The following is a 21,624-nucleotide window of genomic DNA, read 5'->3' on the forward strand; positions in this document are numbered from 1 at the left end:
TGCTGCACCTGTGGGTACTGAGCAAGTCACTCAGCTTCTCTTGTGTTTCAGTTTCCTCAGTGGTAAGATCATATAACAGTCCTGTGCCACCAGTCAACAATAGATCGCATATACAATGGTGGTCCCAGGAAATTACCTTACCTAGGGACAGTGTAGCATCTTAGTTTGTGTGAGTCCACTCTATGATGCTCACACAATAATGAAGTTACCTCAGGATGCATTTCTCAGAATGTGGCCCCATCATTAAGAAAAGCACAGCGGCCGGGCATGGTGGTACTTGCCTGTAATCCTAGCAGCTCGGGAAGCTGAGGCAGGAGGATTGTGAGTTCAAAGCCAGCCTCGGCAAAAGTGAGGCACTAAGCAACTCAGTGAGATCTTGTCTCTAAATATAATACAAAATAGGACTGGGGATGTGGCTCAGTGGTGAGTGTCCCTGAATTCAATCTCTGGTACCAAAAAAAAAAAAAAAAAAAAAGTCATAATAGTTCCCACCTTACCGGGTTACTGTGAGAACTGAATAAGATAATTCATAAAAAGCCTTTAATTGTCTGAGTCATAGTGAATGGTAGAGATGACCATTATCTGCCACACATTCATTACATCGGGTAATTTAATCAGGCCTTTTGAACCTATGAAATGGGTCTAATCATATGTGCCCAGTTATCCCAGAGAGTTATTGAGAAATTTACAGAATGGTAGCACACTTGAAAATACTTTTCAGTAAATAACGTTATGCAAATAAGTAAACATTACTGGAGTCATATTAGGCATTACTCACGGCATGAGATCATTTTGGAGTAGGGAGTTGTTTTCTGGTAAAATGTGGCTAAAAGAGTATACACCACTCACCACAACTGATAAATTCCTCATTCCCAAAACACCAACCAAAACCACACTTAAAAAGCAGGGTATTTCTGCACAAACACTAAATTCTCAAGTAACCACGTATGAAATGCATAAATAACTTGATCTCTGTGTGACAAGACGGCACACTAGTCAATATTCTGAAGACCTCTCAGGAACTGAAATCTAAACAGTCCTCCGAGATAATTAAGAGACTTTAAGGAAAACAAAAGCCTGCCTTGCAATAAGAAATTTCACAACGTTCTTTACGTAAACTCAGTAATTACTGCCTTACCAAAGTGGTTCTATTGCCCTCCATTTTTCATTGTTAAAACGTTTTATCCAAACTTGAATCATTTCCTGTCTTAACAACAGCAATATGTCTTTCTCCTTCCTCCTAGACTACGAAAGTTCAAACACTACTGCCAAAATATTTCCTTCCCCCGTTGCCAAATACATGTCCTAAGTCATTAGATGTTGCGTGCATGTGCAAACTGTGTGTGTGTGTGTGTGTGTGTGTGTGTGTGTGTGTGTGTGTGTTTTACTACCAGGGATTGAACTCTGGAGCACTCGACCCCTGAGCCACATCCCCAGTCCTATTTTGTATTTTATTTAGAGTCCAGGTCTCACTGACTTGCTTAGTGCCTCACTTTGGCTAGGACTGGCTTTGAACTCTTGATCTCCTGTCTCAGTCTCCCAAGCTGCTGGGATTACAGGTGTGAGCTACCATGCCTGCTCTGTGCACGAGCACCCTATCCCCCTCCCTTACCTGAAGTCCTTACTGCTGTTTCATGGCACATGTTACCATCTAATTTACCATATATTATTACTTCTTTTATTTTCTTTTATTTATTTATTTATTTATTTATTTATTTATTTATTTATTTATTTATTTTTGGTACCAGGGATTGAACCCAGGGTTGTTTAACCACTGAGCCACAACCCAGCCCTTTTTATTTTTTATATTGAGACAGGGTCTCACTGAGTTGCTTATGGACTCACTAAGTTGCTGAGGTTGGCTTTGAACTTGCAATCCTCCTGCCTCAGCCTCCTGAGCTGCTGGGATTATAGGTGTGTACCAACTGCACCTAGCTATTATTAATTCTTGATCTAGTTTATTAGCTCTCTATCCCCACTGGAATATAATCTCCATGAGGGGAAGGCTCTGGTCTGTTTTTATTCATTATTGCATATCATTGTTTTAAATAAAGTCTGGCATGTGGACATGCACTTTAAATATTATTGAATGGATGAATGTATCACTTAACTGCCCACTAAAAGTCCTCTTGCTTGGTTTTAGTATTTTCCAGTCCCTTTCATTCGCTAATATTTTCTGTTCTCATCCCCAGCTCTTCTCACCAGTTACATTTCTCCCAGTCATCTTTATTTCCTCTCACCATGTGCATCCATGGATAGGCAGGTCTTAATTTTAAGATGCTCCCCTGTTCTGCATCCTTCTGAAGGTAGGTGAGGAACTAACTCAGCCAAGGGAACCTCAAAGGATTAAGACCTGGGGCAAAGTGTTTCTCATCCTTGACACAGTGGGGACCTGAACACGACAGTGAGCGGAGCAGAGAATGGAGAACACTCGAGTCTGCATCACCAGCCCTGGTCTCCTGACTGCCACTCAAGTGTCCACAAGGGTTTGCACAGGATCTTAGAGCACTCCCTCCAATGCTTAGCTGTCTTCTAGACTGGGAGGTGAACCTCTGCAGTGACCAGGAAGAGAACTGACGCTGTTGATACTGTGCACTGAAACACAGCTCCTTCAAACTCTAGCTGGACAGTCAATTGGCCCAAGATAAGGTAAAGGGACATGGTGAATCAGAGGGGTGCGTTCCATCCGTGGGCCCCACACCTGGCCAGGCAGCAAGGTCTTCCAGACACTAAAACCCTACCTGGGCAGAATCTCTGCAGACAGTGCCTGGAAAGCCTGTTTAGAGGGCTACCAATAGCTCAGACCAATAAGGCAAGAAGATCCCTAGGGTCTTTCTATTCCTGTGACTGTGAGATAAAATGGGTCTCTATGGGATGGACTTGCTGAAGCAACTTACAAACAGAGCCGAGGGATATTTTTGCTTGTCTGTATTTAGGCACATGCTTCACTGAGTGGACAGAATTTAGGGCTACTAGACATTCTGCAACACACACAATAGCACTGCAGAATAAATTGCCGCCCCTCCTACAAATCTTTCAAATATCCTCCCAGATCTAAATATAGATATAATCAGAACCTGGAACCAAAAACCAAACTCTGTCACGTAAAGTCTTTTGTATAATTTTAGTGTGTATTGAAGTTTCCAGAAATGCAGTTATTATGTAAATCAAAGGGAAGTTGAGCTTAATTTTTTTCTAGAAGTTTATTAAAGTTTTTTTGTTTTGTTTTGTTTTTACCACAGGAGAAAAATTACATTATTGATGTGTGCGCCACCCAGGATATTTGATTGTCCTATGAGATATGGCATTTCCCCATCATGTATAACCGTTGCATTACAGATTTCTCTATGCAGCTGCAAACATCTGCCAGCTTCTCTGTCCCTCCTGGTTCAGCCCTGTTCATTCATGTGTCCATGTAAGAACTTCTATTTCTTCTTTAGTTAGGATAATTAATTTTTTAGTATAATGTGTAGGTATCAGTGAATTTCATTTTAACAAAGTAAAGGGGATGTTATAAAATATTTATTAAAAAAAGAGCATGGGTTGGGGGTGTAACTCAGAGGCAGAGTGCTTGACTAGCATGAGGGAAACCCTGGGCTCAACCCCTGCTTCCTAACACTTTCAGCAATAAGACACGGGTAGGTTTCATGTAATACAGATGACACTGAACGGGAGCATCCGTGGCTAAGAGTCTGAAGTATCCTCGGTTGAATCCATACACATCGGATCAGAATGCAATGCCACCTCAAGGAAATAGACGCCTACACCATTTATAGATGCCTGTGGGTAGATGCTACTCGTCAATATCATACCTCTATCTCATAGAAAAGTAAACCAATCTCCCTGACCCCCACCTCCAACCTACAGGTGTAGACCCAAAATACACCTTTGGCTGAGATCCACTGGGCCAGGAGTATTCACTAGATTCAAAGCTAAAGCAGTCACACTATCTCTCCTAAGAATTTTGCATCAAAAATAAAAAGCAACGCACTGACTCCCATGTGTTGCAGATAGAGTCAAAGTATCGTCCAGATTTGAAGATGCCGGGAGACGGCTTTCCTCCAAGGAAAGTCAGGTTTCAGAGACAGAGTTTCAGAGAGAGCAAGGAGCGGCGGCCCCGGGCTGCTCCCAGCCCTTTAGGAAGCTCAGCTGCGCCCTTGCTCTTGGGTTCCCGGAGGCACCTTGAATAGGGCCTATGATATTTTCCTTGGACGAAGCCGGCCCATGCCTGACCCCGGCACTCGTAATTGTAAGGCATTGTGCAGTGAGACCTGGTGCTGGCAGTGAGACCTGGTGCTGGCAGTGAGGCCCAAGTGCTGCCAGCGGACAGAGTTGCCTCTAGTAGGACAGAGAAGCTGCTGAAGTGTCTGGGCCCACGGACGGGGATGTGGAGGCAGTGACTTAGAGGGAACGGGAGGATGGAGTCTGGGGCCTCCACTCTTGTGGGCACTGGTGAAGTCTGTGGTTTGTTCCCACGGGCCAGTCTGGCGAGACCTTTCACACCGCGCCAACGTGCAGTGCTCAGGATATAGCAATGATCCAAAGGGGACATCGCCCTGGATCTGGAAGGATGAGGAGTCTCACCAAAGGCCAGTTTCACCAACCTTGCAGGACCTCAGACTGATGAGAGGGCCAAAGAGAAGGAACAAGGAAAACCCCTGGGGAGCTATTTACCGAGATCCATTTAGACTTCAAGTATACTGGGCCCAGATAGCAACACCTCCTTCGGGGCCAGACATATTGGAACTCACTTAATCTTTAAACAAATGTTATTAATCACTGAACAAATACAAGTTTTATCGTGCACATACTGAAGAAGGTTGTGTTCTAGGTACATGAGGTGTATCTGAAGACAGTTGGGCTACTTTCTGTGAGGTGTGAGCAGACAATTAAAGATCAACACACCGAATGGGGCGTGAGGTGCAGCAGGTGAGAGGATGGACCTGGGAGAAATCAGTCTGCCCCAGGGAGGCTGAGCTGGGGAGCCCCACACATCATGCCGGTGCTGACTCCGTGGAATGCCAAAGGACAGAAGCGCGAGCAAATTCAGGGCTGACCGTAAGGAGCTCAAGATCCACTTGTGAGCGTGCACCTAGTCACCTCTATCCCAGGCACTGGGCAGTCACACAACATATGACACACTCACATACAACAGACATACACCACACACGCCATACAAACACACAACATATACAACAATACAACACACTCATACAATAGACACACTCCACACACTCCACACATTACACACACGGCATATGAAAGACACAATAGGCACTCACAACACACTCATGCAACATACACCACATACACTCGTATGACATACCACAAACAGCTCATACGCCCAACACACAGGCAACACAACACACAGGAAACACATAACAAACACAGAGTACACAACACATACACCCCCCAAACATGACACTCACCAGCAAACAATATACACTCACATGACACACACACAAGAAACACACACCATGCACATTCATACAACATAAAAAATACATGCAACAAACATGACACCCACACACACACTCACACGGCACATGTGTCAAGGCTCTGTACTGAAGGACATCCACTCCAACACCCGAGAGACGGGGCCGACCCAGCAAGGAGCACTGGCGGCTAATTCTACAGGACAGCAGATGAAGGGGCCCCACCTCAGGGGAGGCTTTGGGATTGGGCCACTTTAGGCTGACACCACTTGTCCACGCGAGTTGCAGAGTTCTGACTGGGGCTAATGCCACAGGATGATTTGCAGAGTAGAACAGTGGGATGGGCAGAGGTAGGAGAGTGGGAGACGCCGGTCAAAGGATGACAATTTGAGGTTGTGGGGTGATTGAGTCCTGGGGACCTAATGAACAGCATGGTGGCTCCATGAGCTATCTTGTATCGTACACTTGCAGTCTGCTAAGAGAACTGGTCTCCAGGATTCTCACCCTAGGGGAGAGAGAGAGAGAGAGAGAGAGAGAGAGAGAGAGAGAGAGAGAGAAGGGCAACTGAGGTAGCAACAGTGTCGCCAGCTCAGGAGAGGTGCTCATTTCAGAGTACACACGTATCTCCAATCATGCTGAACATCTTAAATAGACACAAGCTTTATTTGTCAATCACACCTCAATAAAGTTGGGAAATAAAATGAAATAAAATCTCCCTATGCAACCAACTGCTATGGGTCTGGACTTGTGTAATTTCCGTGAAGGCTCTTCAAACTAAATCCCTGCCAGGCCGAGAAAGCCACCTGGCACCAGGTGCACATCTTTCCCAACATGTGGCACTTAAATGAATATTAAATTACCTTCTGAGACTGTTACTGCAGTCTCCGTTCATGCAGTTAATCTCATGCAATGAAGTTTAAAGCAATAACCTACTGACTGTACAAAATTTGTTTTCTAATTCTTAGCAGACCAAGGAAAGTGCAACCTTGTTTCCATAGTAAATATCCCAACCTCACAAGCCAACACAACATATTTTGGAAGGGCAAACCCTCCGTGGACAAAGGGATGTTTCTGAAGTGCAGTAAGGAGCTAGTGTTTTAACTAGGTGTGTTTGTATCATTGAAAAACCTGACTTCAATGTTACATTTTTCCCATTGCCAGCCCATAAATATTTTCCTCACTCCTTAGAGAGTGTATGAGCATTTTAAGCAATCTAAAAATATATGTAAAAATGATTTAAAAAATGAGTATTTTCTCCCTTCTCTATATTCATGTTCAACACGCTTCTGTGACCAGGTGAATGGATGTGTTTTTTCTCCACCACACAATTCTCTGACACCAGCTGGGTGGCCTGCGGTCCAACCGTGACACTAACTGAAGTTAGCACAGACCCCACAGGTTAGGCCCACAGGATCGCCCTCCACTGAGAACAGCAACAGCAAGGGCAGGTTGTCACCTGTACTTCTGACCACTATAATCAGGTTCCTCTAACTCCCTTCGCCCATTCAATAACTTGCTGAGACAGCTCCAGAACCCAGGGAAACAACTTTGCCCCACTTTTTATATAGTAAGGGAGATGATGATGGATGAACAGCCAGAAAAGAGATGCACAGCACGAGGTATATGGGAAAGGACTCAAAGCGTCCTCATCCTCTCCTGGTGCTCTGCCCACAACGTGATCAACAAACCAACACCTCTGCAGACCCCACAGTCAGGGATTTTAGAACCTTCTTCCTGTGGGCATGATCAGTTGCTAACTCAGTCTCCCCTGGCAGGAAGATTGTGAGGTGTGGGGAGGAGCGCGGTGCAGGGCAGAAAGTCCCAAGCTTCTAATCACAGCCTGATTGTCCTAGTGACCAGTTTGCACCAAGGATCCCAGCCAGGGTTGCCTCTTTAGAACAAAGACACTCCTACCTCCCAGGAGATTGAGGGAATTTGAGTTCCATGCTAGGAAATGGGGGCAGAGACCAAATATATCTTTTTATGTCACTGTGTATATTTTTCTGTCACATTCTGCCGTGCCAGAGGACTGATTCTGATGGAAAACTCCCGGGAGGTAGCAGCTTTGGTACTCTTCCAAGGTCTTAATAAGAGAAAGCAACTTTTGAAACTCAAGTGCTGGGAACACTGGACACAGTAAGTGTTTTCTGCTCGGCAGCGTTCCCACACAAGCAAACATCATTTCTGAGAAATCCGTTTTACACATCTTAAGGGGGCCTTCAAATGGCACAGTCATTGCAGAGGTGACCCCCCATTCTGCTCTTTCCAGAAGGTCTTTATCAACCTCAGTCTCCTCATCAGCTCATGGCAAAAATATACATGTCAGGCTTATTGTGGTAACTGGCACCTCAGAGGTACTTCTTCTTGTTATTATTTGAGGACCACAAAGATAGGCAGAGAAGCAGCTACCATTTCAAGTGCATAATCTATAGAGGAAGGATGTCTTCCCATCCCGAACCAGACAGGCAGTTTGATGAGCAAATGTATAGATATGGAACAACATTGCTCCATCTTTAAAACTAAGACATTAAAACTAAGGCTTTCCAGGGGTGGAGTGGGAGATAGAGACGAAGACCTTTCGATATTTTATTTTCTTATTTAGTCATGTATCTGAGATTCATATGTAATGAAGTATCTTTTTAAAGTGAGTTTTTTCTCTTCCCTGCTTATGTGAGATTCTTCCAAACGTGGCCAAACATGTCACAGGGGAATTATGAATTAATATGAGAACACTAGGAAGTGAAACTAAGAAACTATCCACATGCAAATTTTAATCTAGCAAAATATTAGCCTTGTCATAAAGGAAACCCTAGGGCCAAATGTAGAAAGTTAGCTCATGAGATTCCACCCATTTCCCCCCAGTGGAAAGAAAAGCAAATCAGGAGGTAAAGAGATTTATCAGGACCACCATTTTTGTTGTTCTTTTTCCTAGACACTAACATTTCCAACACAGCCCAAAACATGCAGTAAATACCTTTTGATTACTTAAAATCAGACTTCAACAAAGTGATCTCAGCTATAGGAAAGTCCATCTCCCTCAATTCCCTTTCAGACTGAATCACCAGAAGCGCTCACAGGCTTCTCAGAATACGTGGAAGAGCATTCAGATGCATAAAATTAATCCAAAAACATCATTTATAGAAGTCCTGGCTGTTTATGCCCACATCTGGTTGACCCTTATACTTTATCTTTGTAGTATGAAAAAAATAAAATCAATTGCCGCATATACAGAAGAGTCAAAGTGGACCCAAAGTGCTAAGTACGTGCTGTGCTAACATCCGAAACCTTAACAAACTTTTGCTTTCTATCTTCAAGGTTTTGCTGTTACTACTTTTGACACCAAAATTATGTGGGGGCAAAAGTAAAGCCCTTGAACTTCTTTTACAGGTGGGCGGCTAAGGAGGAACCAAGAAAGTGCTAGAAGGAGAGAGAGGAACATGGCCGCAAAGATTAGGGGGAGCGTGGTGAGCCCTGATTAGATTCACCTGCTTCACCCATGCAGAGCAGAGGGTGGGGCCCCAGTGTGACCTGTCAGGACTTCTTTTCCACCTCATTAAACTGGACAGTGAAACCCAAACACTCCCTTTTATTCTTAATGATCCAAATTAGCGACATAAATAGTGCTGAGCAAGCCCCCAGGGGTCCTTTGGCTCAATCTCAGAAGTTAGAGCCTCCCCCCAGGGTCTCCTATAGAGCTGGGCCCGCTCACTGGTTCCAACCCTCCTCCGCCTCCCTGAATTTTTTGTAAACCGGTTTCTCTCCTCGCCGCCTTTCCCAGCTTCCCCAGTCTCCAGCTTTTTCCTGGAATACCACCCTTCCAATTCTTCCAGCTCTGGCCCTCCTGTCCCTCCTCACTCTTCAAGACCCGTCCAAATACTGTACCATGTTTTGCTGAGGATGATTAGGCTTTCCCGGCCTTTCCACCAGCAGAAACTGGCAACGCCTCCGAAACAGGGCAGTTCTTATCTCCCCCATCTGCTGGACTTGGCAACCCCTACTTCTTGCTGCTTGAGTTCTTCTCTCCCCTGCTCCTTAGATATTTAAAGATGAACTCTGTCTCATCGACTGTAGCTTGAACAGAGCAGATGTTTAAATATTTGCCAAATGAATGAAAATGGCTACGTTTACATTTGTTAAGCCCACGGTGCCTTAGAAAATGGCAGGCATGCTCAGGAGGTAGAGGGCCTTTAATAACTTCCAGGGACAAGGTTTTCTGAGAAACAACCCTAAATGCTCCAAGCAGGTGGGATCTGGCAACCTCTCTGGACAAGCTTGATCTAGCCAGCTTCTTGTTTACTTGGTAATTTACTGACTTGATGACTGAATACTTCCTGGGTCAGTGACTCTCAAGCCACCTTACATGGTGTTAGCTGCACGGTATAATCATCAGGAGAGTTTTGAAAGCCTGGGCTGCATCTGGACCCATCTCATCAGAACCTGAGGGGTGAGGCCCAGGCCTCAGTATTTGTCAAGGCTCCCCAAGTAATTCCAGTGTGCAACCAGGATTGAACACTACCACCTATAAAATGGAGAGTGATTCTTTTCAGCAGAATCTGATCCTATTTGCAGGCAGCAATGCCAATTTTCTGTGTCTTCTTGGCAGACCAAAGCAAGTTGGGGAAGAAAGTTTGGCTCCAGGGACTGATTCATACCCACCAGATTTCCCTAAAACAACAACTCACTGTATGGACATCAGTTGCAGACTAAAGGAAGTGCCTGTTTCTGCCCCAAAGCCCCAGAATTTTTCAATGTCCTATGAACCTGGTTTCTATATACTCTGTCATATTACCTTTCCAAATTTTTTTAAATTTTCAACTATGGGAAAAGTTCAGAATTCTGATCTTGAAGTTAAATAAATCTCAGAGTTTGAGGTTGATGATCTATTCAAGTATGGTGAGTGATGCTGAATGTAATTTCCCACATTATTACAATAGCAAAAATGTAACCTCCCTTTTGCCTTATGAGTCAGCTCGGGAACCACGATACTAATATAGAGAAATACTTAAACCCTGAAGGAAATTCATTCAAAAAGGTAGTTATGGCAAGTTCACATGCAATTTTTTAAGTCAAGTAAGTTTCAATACACATTCTATCACTGTTGCTGATACTCTTGTATTTTCCCTCTGGGGAAGAAATCCTGTGAATTTTTGCACATGGTTTTATAGACTATAACAGACAGATGATGCTATTTGTAAAACCAGGTTTCTCCCACCTACTTCCAGAAGAGTCTAACTATTCCAAAGAAATAAACTACTGAGTTCCTATGATACTTGAATGTGTACTTTAATTATCTATTTCATTTGTATTTATTTTAGGTTTCGAAGACTCTCTACCTGAACCTTTTGTAAGCCAAAAAAAAATCAAGCTTGCATAAAACACCTCTTCTTAAAACTAGCTTACAGCTGAGCATGGTGGCACACACCTGTAATCCCAGTGGCTTGGGAGGTTGAGACAGGAGGATCGCAAGTTTAAAGCCAGCCTCAGCAATTTAGCGAGGCTCTAAGCAACTTATCAAGACACTAAGCAACTTAACAAGACCTTGTCTTAAATTAAAAAATAAACAGACTGAGGATATGGTTCAGTGGTTAAGCGACCCTGGGTTCACTTCCCAGTACCAAAAAATTTTTAAACTAGCTTACAGATAATATGTGCCAATTTAGATGATCTCTCAGAGGTGGTGGAAGGGATTGTGAGTCGCAGGCTTGATGTGAACAAATTCTGAAAATCAGTACCCACTCCTCCAACTTCAGACAATCCCTGGTTTAGAGTGGTTCAGTTTATGTGTATGTGCATGGGAGGTGTGTTTATTTGTTTTTTGTTTTTTGTTTTTTGTTTTTTTTTTTAACTTTACATTGGCACAAAAAGTGACCCCCATTCAGTAGAAACCATACTGTGAATGTGAATTTGGATCTTCGGATCTTTTCCTGGGCTAATGATTGATGTGCAGTGTGATACTCTCCTGGTGCCAGCCGGCGGCAGTGAGCTGCAGCTCCTGCACAGCCCCACAACCACCAGGGAAAGCAACCAACACCCCACAGTGCTCTGCGCTGCTAAGTGATGAAGAAGAGAAGCAAATGCATTTTGAGGATAGTTTCAACTCACAGTGGGTTTCTCAGGGCACGACCCTGCCATAAGTTGAGAAGCGTCCATACCTCTTACAAACACTGTTCCATAAACTACTGTCTCCCTAACTCGGGGCATCATACCATTTCAACACCAGGACACGGAAAGAGGTTTGAGAGTCCAACAGACCCATGTTCAAATCCCAAGTCTTCTATTTATTTGCTGTGACCTGAAGAAACTTAGCTACTAAGCCTCCACTTCCTTTGGGAAAAATTGATAATTATAAAACCTGGGTAGAGGATACAGGTAATGTTCATAAAGCTCCCAGTCATGGAGGGAGGAGGCTGAAGATTGCCAATTCTTGTTTGTTCTGGAACTACAAACAAGCTGCATGCCTGGCCAGGGAGGTAAATGCTGTGGGGACAGCCACCCAGGACTGGATGGCTGCAAATCACTGGCATGGCTTCCCACCAGCCTCGGACAGAGCTAGAGAGAAGGAGGGGCCAGAAAATAAAGTCACAGGCCAGAAAACATCTAAGAATAGTTTTCCCAGGATTTCCAGTCAAGTTCTACCCTCTCACTAACTCCGGGAATAGAATTAGGGAAGCCACATCAATCTCTGGGGGTGTAATTATGGTTTGGAGATATGTTGGTTTTGTGGCCCATGTTAGGATATGTTATTGGGATAAATGCCTGAGCGGCTCCAGTCACCAAAAGCAACACCACCAGTCTCAGACGAGAAGGAACCCAGTGTCAAGAGGTTCAGCATCTTTACAAAAAAGAGAGAGGACGACTCATAACTGTGTTCACGTCCAAAAATTTCCCCTTGACTACTAAAAGAAGTCAAACATCCACAAAAGACACAAGGTGCCCACACAAATGTGCCAGCCCCATGGTAACGTCGTTCATTGGGTCCTCAATTCTTGGAACATTAAGACGTAAAATCTGCTAAAATCCCTACTGAATTTTTTCATCTTTAAAGCCAGTTGTGCTGCTTTCATACACTGATCAGACAGTCTTAGTCCATTCAGGTTGCTGTAACAAGCTGAACCGGATGGTTTAAGTAACATGAATTTCTCACAGTGCTGGAGGCTGGAGGTACAAGATCAAGATATCAGCAGATCCGGTGTTGTGAGGGCCTACTTCCTGGTTTGCAGAGAGCTGATTTCTCACTGAATCCCTACATGGCCAAAAGAAATTGAGCTAGCTCTCTGTCCCCTTCTTATGATGGGGCTGATCCCATCTGTGAGGGCTCTACTCTCACAAACTAATTACCTCCAGAAGAACCTTCATATTGGGATGAAGGAGTCAACTTATGAATTGGGGGGAGGCACACACTCATATCATGGCAAACCTATAAAGAAAAACCAAAAACCTAAAAATCTCTGACTCCTAAAGTATTTTTTTTTCAATGACTATCACAGACATAGATCAAGTTTTATAAATATGTTTCTGGACTTCTCTTTTGTAAATACGATCTGCCCTCTGTATCTAAAATTTCACATCTATGGAATCAACCAATTGTGGACTGAAAATGTACAAAATAAAAAAAGAACATTGTGTCTTTACTGAATGCGTACAGAACTTTTTTCTGTTCCCAAAACAGTATAGCATAACAACTATGTATAAAGCCTTTACATTATATTAGGTATTTTAAGTAATCTAGAGTTGAAGCAAAGTATACAGAGGACTGTGCACGGGTTCTATGCAAATGCTACTCTATTTTATATAAGACTTGAACATCCTCAGATTTTGGTGACCTCAGAAGGTTCTGGAAGCAATGCTCTCCAGATAATTAGGACAACTACATTCCTTTTGCTGCCTCTTTTACCCAGCAAGCTCACTTGACAACCCTAATCCCTGTCCAGTCTGATTGGGGCAATTCTGTCTGAGTCACCCCCTGTGGAGTCACTTCTCAGAAGCAGACCCTGCTCTCTTGTCCCTTGACCAGGAGGTGAAGCTCACTGAGTTGTAAGCTGACCTTGCAGCCTACAGCTGTCTCCTGGTCCCCAGTCCCCAGCACAACGCAGCCCCTTCCACCCCACTGCCAGCAGCAGATTTACCAGGGGCCCACACGGAAAGCCAGAGTTCTCATGTAGAACCCAGAGGTGGGTGGCGGGCCTTCCACTCACCAGGTGCCTGTATTCTTTTTGATTGCAAGCATTTAATTTCATCTCACAACTGAACTATACACTTCTCTGAGTTTTCTTTATCTTTGTATTTTCCTTTCTACCCCCTCTTCCACTCACCATCACCAGCACCTACAGCATTGTTCAGCAGAGACCGGACCTACAGGAGTCATGTGTCGAAATGGCCTGTCCGGGTTGGGGACGTAGCTCAGTGGCAGAACACTTGCCTAGCATGTGCAAAGCCCTGGATTCAAGCCCCCCAATTGTTAAAAAAAAAAAAAAAAAAAAAAAAAAACTACTTAGTAACTTACGAAATAATGGCTAAATGACTGAGTGGCAAGATCTTTGCAAATGGAGTTGTTTTGGGGAGAGGTAGAATGTACTTTTGTAAAACATCTCCATGGACATATGGAGATAAAGTTTTTGTCACTAGTCTCTCAGTGAGCATGGGGTGAGGCAAGAGATGGCACAGCAAATCCAACATGTGCTCATGCATAGGAACCGTGCGTCCCTGATCTCATCCAGGTGAGCAATTACAGTCCACCAGGCAATGTTTACAGGCTCCAGTTGAATCTTCCCAGCTCAAAACTTTCAATAAAATCCAGTCTCTTACCTTGACCTGAAATACCCATGATCCAGCCTCGGCCTCCAGCTCACCTCCCAGCTTCCTCTCTCTCCCTCCACCAGCCACAAAGAGAGCTTCATTCTGTTCCTCAGACAGGGCCTCAGGCTGCTGTGTCCTCTGCCCTCTGCCTCCCGGCTCCTCCTCGAGTCACCTTATTCTTTCCCCCAAGGAATCCTGATCACTAGAGCGAGGTGGATCTCGGCCATTAGCCACGACCTCAGCTGCCTGTCTCTTTCATGGTGCTTGCCACAGTGTGTGCCGATTTGTATAGCTGCCTGGCAGTAGCCAGACCCCCCTCACCCACCACGGCATCCCAATTGCAAACTTATGTTTGTATTCATACGGCTGAACACACAGCAAGGCTGCAAAAATATTTGTCGAATTAATAAGTGATGATCACAAAAGTGTTTTAAGCCAAGCGAACAGGTACCCAACTTCAGCCATGATATGAGAGGAAAATTTAAAAGCACACCAAGCTCACCTCTTTTCCCTTCAACTCTACCAGAATTTAATAAAAATTCACTTGATAACGTACAACACTGACGAGCACGTAGGAAAAAATTGTCTCCAACATCCCCAGTGGGAGGGTTCATTGGTATAAGTTGGAGAGGAATGGGATAGGAGATCTTAATATATATGTCAAAATCACAAATGTACCGTATGAGTATGTCACAACTAACCCTACTGTTATGTATAATCATAATGCATCAGTAAAAACATTTTTAAAAATCACAAATCCCATAGCCTATGTGCAACTACACTTTCAGGAATTTAGTCCACAGATACACATTCTTGCACTTCTGCAAAATGGCATGAGCAGGCTGTGACACATGTGTTACTCATGGCGACAGTGGCTACAGTATCAAGACTGCAAGCAACTTACACAACCAACAAGAGGTTAAAAATACAGTTCATCAGATACAGAAATGGAAGATGGTGCAAAGCAGTACACACCGCTAGTGAGAAAGAGGAAGGGAAATACAAGAAACTCTTAGTAAAAGTCACCCTCCAGTGAAGAAGAGGGAGAGAGGAGGCGTCACTGATAGGTTTTTCAAATGTGTTATCTATTCAAAAGGAAGTAAACCATGTGTCATCTACTCCTGGGCTTGGTGGCACATGCCTGTAATCCCAGCAGCTTGGGAGGCTGAAGTAGGAGGATCGTGAGTTCAAAGCCAGCCTCAGCAAAAGTGAGGCACTAAGCAACTCAGTGAGACCCTGTCTCTAAGTAAAACACAAAATAGGACTGGGGAATGTGGCTCAGTGGTCAAGTGCCCCTGAATTCAATCCCTGGTACTCCCCTCCCCCAAAATTAAGAATTCCAAAATCTTATGGAAATTTTTAACCAAAAGATAAGTAAAGGGGCTGGGGATATAGCTCAGTCGGTAGAGTGCTTGCCTTGCAAGCATAAGGCCCTGGGTTCGATCCCCAGCACCCCCTCCCCCCCAAAAAAAAGATAAGTAAAATTCCACTTTTAATTATGTTCATATCTCCATTTTATAACTGAAACAACTAACAAAGAGAAGGTAGGTAAGTTACCCAGGAGAAAATGGAGTCAGCTTCCTCTCCAAAGCCAGTATTCACCATATTCACCCCACCCTCCTCTGAGACAGACTCCGCACTTCCTTGGTGAAAACTGGAGGCTCAGTGGATAGGAGGTATAAGTAAAGTTTTTCCACGTATTTTAAACATCATCGTATCTGGGTTGACAAGGTAAATTGGATGGTCTGCCAGGGAGGGTTGGGTCTGAACATTTTGCACTGACCCATGTAGATTCAGGGAAATGGAAGCTGAGCCCTCCATAACCTCTAAGTTAGCCAGGTGACTTGGCTGAGTCTCCAGGCTCAGACCTCCAAATGCAGCAGAACTGGACTATTAGCACCTTTGGATGGAAGAACCAAGGGCATCAGCACAGCACTCAATTATCCAGGACAACGTGGCACCGATTCTTAGAAGCTAAATGAAAGTTGGTGTGGATTGATGGATTTTCATCACTAGATGTCATCTGGGGTCACTTAACTTCTCAGCCTCTGGGCACGCCTCGCCCCAGAACTGGAATATGGCTGAACTTCTCGGGGTCTCAGCATGTCTGTCCCTAGATGATGATATCAGTTGAATATCCTTTATCTGAAATGCTTGGGACCAGAACTGTTTCAGATTTTGATTTTTTTTTTCCCTTCAGATTTTGGAACATTTGCACATACATGAGATATCTTTGGGATGAGATCCAATTCTAAATACAAAATTCATTTATGTTTCATCTATGCCTTACACGTGTCATCTGATATAATATTTTTTAATAATTTTGTGCATGAAACCAAGTTTCTCAGTGTAAAACTTTCTACTTGTGGCATTGTGTGGGTGCTCAAAAAGCTTCAAATTTTGGATTTTCAGATTAATGATGCTCAACTTGCACCAACCTTGCAAGATGGTAAGAATTATGTGAGATAGTATATGTCAAAAACCAAGAACAGTTAATGCCCTTAAGGGAGACTCAGTGGTGATAACTATAGACCCAAGTAAGCAGCGCAGACATCAGCAGCAGCCCCCAAACCACACGCCATTGTCTCTAAATTTCAGTCAGACCTACCTTCAGGGTCCCCTGAGCTCCACAGTGAGACTCTGCACTTGGAATCCCAGTTCTGTCCTCCCTACTCATGTGACTTCAGGCAAATCACTTCTCTGTGCCTCTGTTTTCTAATCTGCAGAATAAGATAATAACAATTACTTATATGTTAATGTGAGGTACTTCAGAGTCAGGTCTCACATAATACTTAATACTCTATTAAGTATTAGCTATTACTATTATTCAGGACCGAGTCTGAACTATTCTTAAATGTCAGTTTGACCCCTATTTTTACAGTCAGAGTAAACGTCTGTGTTCCTTTTCCCTTAAAGATTTTCACATTCTCACCACCTCCAGGAGACTTGTCCTTATAAAAAGACTGTGTTCTCCATTTTGCCAGAATTACCTTGTCTTGCCTTTATTTGCTTAATAAAACTCATTCAGAGTTTTTAGGAGTTTACCCCTTAGAAACTGAAATCCATCTAAACTAAACAATCCATTTGCTCCAAAAAAATAAAAAATAAAAAAGCCCTCCATTTGGGTTAAGTCTTAAAATCGTCTGTGATTCTGTTTGGGAATGTTCCTTTCTCTGCAGAATTGGGGAAACATATTTGTATTTCTTTTATTGACTCATTCACAAAGCAATTACTAAGGATGTCAGGGCCCCACACCAGCCCCTGGAGAGGGAGACACACATGAAACCTGTCCCTGTCCTTCAGACTGTCAGACCAGGGACCAGCACAAGGCCCAGGGATGACAACACAGTGTGAAGAGCGTGGCACATGGTCCTGGACTCAAGTGGAATAAGTAACTAGCAAATCTGAAACCATTTTTAATCTAAAGTATTCCATGTGCTCTGGAACACACCAAACGCTGCTGACGAATCTAAGAACCAAGAAGTATGTTGTCACTCACAGGTGTGCATAAACACACAACACAAACGCACTCACAAACACACACACTCACAAACACACACATACTCACATGTACCCAAACACATAAACACCCACGCACAAACACACACACTTTCCAAGTTCAGAACTGGAAGACATCATCAAAGTTTCAGCATGCTGCCCTTCAGAAACTATACATTATAGAAGGGGAGATTATAAATAAACTATACCGGGGCTGGGGATACAGCTCAGACGGTAGAGTGCTTGCCTCGCAAGCACAAGGCCCTGGGTTCAATCCCCAGCACCGCACACAAGCACAAAAAAAATACACTATAAATAAACTATACGAGTTGAGCATTTGTAATCTAAACATCCAAAGACCAAAATGCTCCAAAATCTGACATTTTTTTGAGCACCAACGTGCTGAAAAAAGTTTGAAATTTTGGAGCATCTTGGATTTGGGATTTTCAGATTAGGGATAGTCAACCAGTAAAATCTGCACGATTATTCAAAATCTGAAAAACTCTGAAATCTGAAGCATTTTGGATCCCAAGCGTTTTGGATAGGGATGCTCAGTGTGTAGTAATAACAACAACAACAATAATAAAATAATTTTGCAATTGCATTTTTTTTTCTATTAAGAAAAAAAGGATCCTCTATCTTGTTTTGTGGCATGGATAAAACAGTCCTTCTCTCTATTTTTTTCCTTTCCTTTTCTTTTTTCTTTTTCTCTTTCCTTCCTTCCTACCTTCCTTCCTTCCTTCCTTCCTTCTTTCTTTCTCTCTCTCTCTCTTTCTTTCTCTTTCTTTCTTTCTTTCTTTCTTTCTTTCTTTCTTTCTTTCTTTCTTTCGACAGGGTGTCACTATGCTGCCCAGGCTGATCTTGAGTTCCCGGGCTCAAGCTGTCCCCTTCCCTCAGCCTCCTGAGTAGTTGGGACTCCAGATAGGTAGCACTGCATCGAACTTCTAGAAACATCACAACTAAAAACAGAGCAAAAATCATAAAAGTGAGGTTTAGCCCGGGTGGTTCATCAGAACAAAGTCAGAGCAAAAGCCTCTGTCTCCGTCACGCTCAGCACACTTTCTGAGAGACCTCAAATGAGGCCACAGACCTCAGAAATTGGGTTGACACGAGTTACGATAAAAGGCGATCGCTTTAGCAATGAGTAACCAAAAACGTAAGAAGCCCAACACCAGGGGACAAAATAAGAAGCCAGAAGGTTTTACTAAGGGTTTCCTTAAAGTAAACCAGGACTATAAAATAGCCTTTGCCAGTTATCTCCATGAGTACAAGTTTGTTTTTTTTTTTTTAATGGTAAAACCCAATGCTGATAAACATGTTAGAAATGGTGTTCCTGCAGTGTTGATGGGCATATAAATTAACAGCACATGCCCAGAATTAGTCTAGCAGCAGAGTTCAAGAGCTTTAAAAATTCTCCTGTCCTTTCATCCTGCAATTTCACCTCTAGAAATTTATCCCAAGGGAATATTCGTGAAGAGACCCAAAGCTGTAGCGGCAAGGATGTTAGTTTTCAAACTGTTAATAATGGAAAAGTAAATAATCAAATATGGGTCAATATCTATGCAATCTAATTTAAAAGCATTGGTGAAAAGAAATTCATTGCCACAGCAAGGTGCTCAGAATATATTTATGAGAGGTAAATGCATGGAATAAACTGCATTCACAGGATAAAATGTAAATATATTCAGAGAAAAAGATACCCACCAAAATGTTAGTATAGTTGAGTATCTCTTATCCAATGCTTGGAACCAGAAGTGTTTCAGATTTTAGAGTTTTGTAGATTTTGGAATTTTGGAATAGATTTTACTAATTAAGCATCCCTGATCTCACAACCTGAAGAGCTTTGAAATCCAGTTAGGGGTATTTTGGACTTCAGATGTTCTGACGAGGGATGCTCAGTCTGTAGAATTTCTCTCACGGGGATGTGTTCCTATTCTTATCTTTTTAGATTACTTAAATGTATTCTTTTTTTAAATTTTATTTTTGACCATAAGCATGTGTTATTGGTGTTGATTTTTGAAGCGCATATTTAAAAAGTGGGTCTCCAACGCTCCTTCACCCTGGCTGTCAAGTTTCTCTCCCAAGTAAACTAACTGGACTTGTGCAAATAAGGCTCATGGGTTCAAAGATCAGCTGCATGTAGTACTTGGAAGGTCAGGTTCATCTCAGGAAGCATTCCTCTGTCTTTCTGGGAAATCGCATCTTCCTTTTTCCAACAGATGGACACATTTATAGTGAACAGAAATCCTTGGCACCGGACACACCTGCCATTATTCTCCAGCTGATTCTTGGTGACTTGCCACACCTGGCCACCACTGGCTGCTCCTTTGGGAGCATCCTTTCCCACTAGCCTGCAATTCACACTCACAAACAGTGGGAAACCAGCATTTTACATAAGAGCAGTAGAGTTATAAGCTGAATCGAATTGAGTGATAAACCTCATTTTGTTCCCTTAGTTCCTTCCCTGAATCTTTCCTAATCTGTCCCATTTTCTTATTCTTTCCCACAACAACACTGTTGGGAATCATGGAGGTAAAGGTGTCCAATAAGAAATGCAGAGTTTATAATCCCCTCTGAGGGGGCACAGTCTTTATATCTACACGTAACCTTCACAAAGCTTCGTACAATGAGTCCATCCTCAGCTTTTCATGTTACATTTTAAGCCTTTATCAAAGGAATCAAGTATAAGTCTTGCCAACACAATGCATTGTAACTTCTATTATTATTATTATTATTATTATTATTATTATTATTATATACTGGGGATTGAATCCAGGGGCACTTTTACCACTGAGCTACATTCCCTGGCCCTTCTTATTTGATTTTGAGACAGTCTCACTAAATTGCTGAGGCTGGCCTTGAACATGTGATCCTTCTGCTTCAACCTCCTGAGTCACTGGGATCACAATGCATTATAACTAAGTCTGTTAAGGCTTCAGCAAAATTTTAAGTGAGATTTTGCCCCTCTAAAACTGTAGATGCTTAGTAGAAAGTGATATATGTCTTAATTCTAACATTCACACCAGCACTTTAAGCGGATCTTATTTATAATGCACTTCATTTTAACCCTCTATACTTCCAAAAGTCATATAACTTTATGATTTATAAGTAGTATGCAGTATTAAGTTATACTTCCCATGTATTTTTGGTCAATTTCACATAAAATAAAGCAGAGATGATCACAAGTGATCTCTTAATGTGGCCATGCACACACCTGAAGGTTAAATGTGCATACAGAGCCACATCCAAAAAATCCAAGTGGGGTGTGCAATTAATCATCTTACCGTTTCTGTTCATGGTTGGGGCATTTGGAAATGGCTAGCCTGGCAGGAAGCGGCGGCTCTCAGGATAATCCAGCAGGTTTCTTCCCCCAAATGAAGCCTGCTGGGCTGACGCTGGTTATTAAAAACAAAAGCACATTTCAAAGTCAGTCCTGGGTAGTTTTGCTAATCTTTTTCTCCCCCTTTCCCAAAGAGCTCTGGGTTAGGGTCTGTGTCACACGAGAATGACACCTCATATCTTGTCAGACGACTCAGAGAAAGTGGGCTCTTGGTGACGCCTCTGTGAGAGACGCTTAGGGCTTTAATCCTTCAGCAGTGACACATCTGGGGAACTATGAACAGGAAACGCAGAGCTGGGCAGCCAGCCAGAATCATTCGGCAAACGTGCCAGGCCCTTGCGAAACACCAATACCCCCACGGCACGTTAACCTCCAGCGTTTCACAAGGCTGTCTCTCTCCTTGCGTGATCTTGCATTAAGCCTGCTGGGTGACAGTGGCCTCATTGTCAGGGTCCTGACCAGTCGGAGCCAGGCCTGGGGTCTTGTCTCCCTCCCGGTTCTGCCCGCCTCTCAGCCTCATGGAGCAATTGCACTGAGGAACCCCCCACTACCACC

At 43.2% G+C, this 21,624-nt stretch overlaps 1 protein-coding gene across 2 annotated transcripts in view; it reads right to left on the bottom strand.

Moving 5' to 3' along the window:
• Il1r1 (interleukin 1 receptor type 1) overlaps window positions 1-21,315 on the bottom strand; it is a 72,969-nt gene extending 51,654 nt beyond the window's left edge. For both annotated transcript variants that reach the window (XM_047522310.1, XM_047522308.1), the window contains exons 1-2: window positions 21,014-21,315; window positions 16,840-16,951 (exon numbers count right to left, since the gene is read on the bottom strand). The gene's annotated coding sequence lies outside the window, so the exon portion shown is untranslated. The remainder of the gene's footprint in view (window positions 1-16,839; window positions 16,952-21,013) is intronic.
• Between the last annotated feature and the right edge of the window lie 309 nt (window positions 21,316-21,624).

This window comes from Sciurus carolinensis, chromosome 13 (assembly GCF_902686445.1).
Source record: "Sciurus carolinensis chromosome 13, mSciCar1.2, whole genome shotgun sequence".
NCBI classification, from domain to species: Eukaryota; Metazoa; Chordata; class Mammalia; order Rodentia; family Sciuridae; genus Sciurus; species Sciurus carolinensis.